At 51.9% G+C, this 4,651-nt stretch overlaps 1 long non-coding RNA gene across 2 annotated transcripts in view; it reads left to right on the forward strand.

The window, feature by feature from the left end:
• LOC104848879 overlaps positions 1-1,508 on the forward strand; it is a 3,342-nt gene extending 1,834 nt beyond the window's left edge. For both annotated transcript variants that reach the window (XR_776571.1, XR_776570.2), the window contains 2 exons: positions 621-732; positions 1,232-1,508. This is a non-coding gene — a long non-coding RNA (uncharacterized LOC104848879). The remainder of the gene's footprint in view (positions 1-620; positions 733-1,231) is intronic.
• Positions 1,509-4,651: the final 3,143 nt, after the last annotated feature.

The raw sequence follows: 4,651 nt of genomic DNA on the forward strand, positions 1-4,651 counted from the left end.
TCATGAAGGATAATGAGAATGTCTTAGGTTGTCTCCAATCCTGGAGTGTGACATCATTCACACGCACCACAGTGCTTCTGGGCTTCACTGCCCATACAATACTGGGCTGATAAATTCTAGGGCTGACCCATTATGCCTCTGGATTTCTTTGGCTGCTTTCAATTGTCCCAAATTCTACGACACAAAATGCTACTAATGACAGCAATTTATTTTAAAAAGAAGTGAACCAGGACTTAAACATTGAAGTGGGTTTGTCCCCTTTAAAATGGTCAGTTTTCATTTGCATGAAAAAATGTAACCAACAAATAATATACACATATGGCAATAAAATTTAGTTAAAAATAGTAAGTAGGGGCTTCCTGTGGTGTGGCTTCCGGGCATCTCGGCGGAGACCGCGTCCCTTCTCCCGCTCTCCCTCTGCGCTGCGCCCCAAACTGCACCGTGAGGCCCCCCGCTCGCCGTAACCCCCAACCTCGCTGAAGGGAGCCCGAGGGCCTGGCTCCTTCGGTTTGGCCTCTCCCGGAGTTTTTATCCAGTGGTTTCCTCCAGCCGGTGAAGTCTCTCCCACCGGCTCCTCCCCGCACCGCGCACCCACTGACATTCCACCCCATGCATTTCAGCGCTACCGACTCAGCTGTTGATCTATTACTTTGCATTTGGAGGCCATCAGGAGCACACTGCTCTATTTTTAAACACGCCTTGACGTAGATGTACTTTTAAAATTACTTTCAGGTAGATACCTAGGGTTCAAATTGCTAAGCTCAAAAATGAGTGCAAATGTAACTTTATAACAAGTGCCAAACAAGCCAGGTTCCTCGAATCCCAGCTTATCGGGGAGGCTGAGGCAGGAGGATCCTTTGAGTCCAGGAGTTGCTGCCCGGCCTGGGCAAAATAGTTAGACTCTGTCTCAAGAAATGAAATAAAATGTCCAAGGTGCCGAATAGCTTTGCAGGGTCTGACGAGGGTGTGTGCTCCCGTTCTGTGCTGCTCGGCGGCTTCCTGCGTCCACCGTCCTAGTGGGCTTGTGGTGCATCTGCCTGGGGTGTTGGCGTCCATGTCTCCCCTCTTCTTTCTGGCTTTTGGAGACAGGGTCTCATTATGCAGCCCAGGCTGACCTGGAATTCATGGCAATCCCCCTGCCTCAGCCTCCCCAGGGTGGGATGACAGGCCTGCACCACCATGACCTGTTCTTATTAATAAATTTAACAAGTTCTTTATATATTCCTGACAGATATCCCTCCTCAAATACGTTTTGACTTTTGAAACCGGGTGCGGAGGTATAGGCACCATGTGACCAGGACCCTTTCCCTCCATGTGGCCGCTGCACGCCATCAGCCGGGACTCGGCCCGCGGCCAAGGTGCTGTTCCGCGTGTCCCGAGGACAAGACCAGCGCAAAGGCCAAGGCTCAGCGTCCTGCCCGGTGGCAGCTGTGTGCCAGGCCTGGCAGGGCCCGGAGGCGGGGCTTCTGCGAAGCGGAGGGGAGGAGTCGGGAGGACGGAGATCAGTTTTGTGCCCTGCCGCTTCCCCTGAGGAGCGCCAGGACTGTGCACTAGTAAGAATAAAAGGTTTAAAAAATCACCAGGCCACCTGTCATTCCAGCAGTGTGGAGGCTGAGGCAGGAGGATCTCAAATTCAGCCCAACCTGGGCACTAAGTTATTTAGGGAGCCTCTGTCTCCAAGTAAATAACAAGAAGGGCTGAGGATGGAGCTCCGTGTGGAGGCGCTGGGTCCAATCCCCAGTAGCAGGAAAAGCGTGCTGGAGCAGACCTGGAGCCCGCGTGGGTCTGAGAGCGTCCCCAGCACGGCCGCTGCTTTTTCTTTCTTTCTTTTTCTTGAGACAAGGTCTTGTTCTGTAGCCCAGGCTGGCCTCGAACTCACGGCGCCTCTCCTGCCTCAGCCTCCCCCACCACGTGGCCATCACATCTGGCTCCTTCATTTTATTTCTGATTCAGGAGAGATACAAAGAGCACACAAAGATTTCCCCCGCCCTGCCGATTGCTGTCTTTCTCAGAGGGAGCCGGGCTGGGCCCGTTTCCTTGGCTTTTCCTCGCGATCGTCCTGGGCGCGGTTCAGCCGGTACCAGAACCCGAACCCCGCCCAGGAAACCGCAGGCAGACAGCGCCTCCCCTCGGTGACTGTTTACTCCGCATCCGCAGGAAGAGTTGTTTTCAACCCAGGGTCCAGGCTTCGCCATTAGGGGGCGATGTTGCCCGCGTTGAGAATGCACAGCCGGGAGAACCGAGGCCATGACACCACAGCCTAAGGATTCTGACGGTGAAGCTGGACACCTCTGTGATCCCAGCACTTGGGAGGCTGAGGCAGGAGGATCAAAAGTTCAAGGCCAGCCTGAAGTACACAGCAATAGCCTGTTTTGTTTTTTTAAAGAGTCTGACTGTGAACATTGCTTTGTGGGTGCAAGCAATAGGGAGCCACAGCAGGTTCTTGAGCAAGGGAGGTGGTGAAAGGGGTGAAGCACTACTCCTTCAGTAGTCTCCACCAGACTCCATGCTCCAGCCCCTCCACCGGTTGTGAGAAGTGCGAGCCCCAACTTGTTTTGTGCAGCCAACATTTCTGAGCTCCTTGGAGCTGGGTGTTTACCTGGTGCTCTACTGGGAGCTAAACCAACAGCTCGGGTCCTGTGTGTCAGCGTCTGAGCTCCGGCACTGTGGCTTGGGAGGCAGCTGTGACTTGCGCAAGGCACGTCTTGTTCACACGCAGGGCTGCGGCCTCCTGGGAAAACGCTGGGAAACTGCATCACTAAACCCATTCTCTCCTGTGATCCCAGCCCTCGGGAGGCTGAAACAGGAGGATCGCCGCAAGTTCGAGGCCAGCCTGGGTTACAACGGGGAGACCTTGTCTCAAAAACCCAAAATAAAATAAATAACAATAAAATAGCAGCCCTACCGAGACGAGCTCAGATCCTTTCTGAGCTACTCAGGGCCACTCACTTGCATAAGGTAAAGAGTCAGTCCATTTACTACCCAAGGGCGGCGACTGACCAAAAACATCAAAAATAAAACTCATTTATTTTAGGAATGGAATTGATTCGCTTCATTTGTTTACTTGAGGTATTTTTTATTTGTTTTTTGAGACAGGGTCTCACTATGTTGCCCAGGCTGGCCCGGAACTCATGGTGATTCTCCTGCCTCAGCATCCTGGGTGCTGGGCTCACAGGCATCTGCCCACCATGCCCGGCTCAATTCGCTTTATTTGTAAGTAGCTGTGTTATCCCAACCCACTTGCTTTATGACTCACTGAGGGCTTTTATAAGGAGAACTGAAGACATATTCATAAACCTGAGTTATAAACAGCTGTGGCCAAGTTAGGAATTGGCGGGGATTCCTAAGGAAACCGAAATAAACCACTCTGCTCGAAGTAGAAATGAGTGTTTTCCTATGACACGCGGGCAGGTTGTTCCGAGAGAGCAGAGGCCGGACGCTGGGGGAGTCCATGTGGCTGAAGAAGTCCCAGGGGCCTGGCGGGAGCGATGGGTGGGGTCAGAGGAGTCAGGAGCAGTGCCCGGGACGGGTGTGCAGGAAGAAGACTGCACAAACTGGGCTGGTGGGCAGGTGGCCTGTACCGGGCTCAGTGAGGGGCCTGGGGGCTCTGAAAAATGCTCTTCATTCCTTTCCGTTGGAGGCTTAAGGGGTGACAGAAGAGGCCGGGAGAGTTGGGGTTATTTTTTGTGTCAGGCACACACTGCTCACTGTGAATCAGGCGTTCCGGTGAGAGTCTGTACACACGAAGCCCCTTGCCCACATGGCCAGAGATCCTGCCCCTCCCAGTGTCCCCAAGGCCTGGACAGCAGAAATAAACGTTTTTTAAAAAGCCATTTTGTGCGGAGCCTGGTGGCACTCACCTGTAATCCCAGCACTCAGGAGGCCGAGGCAGGAAGATCGTCAAGAGTTTGAGGCCAGCCTGGGCCACACAGTGGGGCCCTGTCTCAAAACCACAACAAAACAAAACACAATGACGGTCATCCCTGGCTGGGAAAGTGCAGCTGTTGAGTAGGAGGAAGCCTCCTGCTCCTCACCCAGGCCTCAGCCAGCAAAGGGGCACCATGCGTGCTGCCAGTACCAGCCCGCGGGGCATCTGGAGGCCGTCTCTCTGCCCCCGACTTTTCTTTTTCCTTTTATTGCATCAGGCACAGGACCTCATAAACTATAGTGTGGTATCAGGAATTTATGTTTCAGTATTTGTTTTATTTTATTTTGTGTGTGTGTGTGATAGGCTCTTGCTGTGGAGCCCAGGCTCAACTAGAATCCACAGCGACCCTACTGTCTCAGCCTCCTCAGTGCTGGGAACCTAACATGAGCCACTGTGCTCAGCCCCAGAGATTTAAAAGTTAGAGGAATTTAAATTTTTCCAAGAAAAAGTGACAGAGTAAAGTGTGAATATCTACAGTAACTTGGAAGTTACGGTGTTTGCAATTATTTAAACTAATGATAAAAATCTTAATAGATCAACCTTAAAAGTTCAAGGAAAAGTGTATCATAGGACTTCTTTTGGAGTATGTGAGCAAAAATGAATAAAACCATGAGTATAAAGAAAACTGCAGGGCTGGGGATCTAGCTCAGTGGCACCACGCCTGCCTCAAAAGTGCAAGGTCCTGAGTTTGATCCCTGGTACCAAAAAAAAAAAAAAAAAAAA

This window comes from Fukomys damarensis, unplaced genomic scaffold, assembly GCF_012274545.1.
Source record: "Fukomys damarensis isolate Sample0158 unplaced genomic scaffold, DMR_v1.0_HiC HiC_scaffold_33, whole genome shotgun sequence".
Taxonomy (NCBI): Eukaryota; Metazoa; Chordata; class Mammalia; order Rodentia; family Bathyergidae; genus Fukomys; species Fukomys damarensis.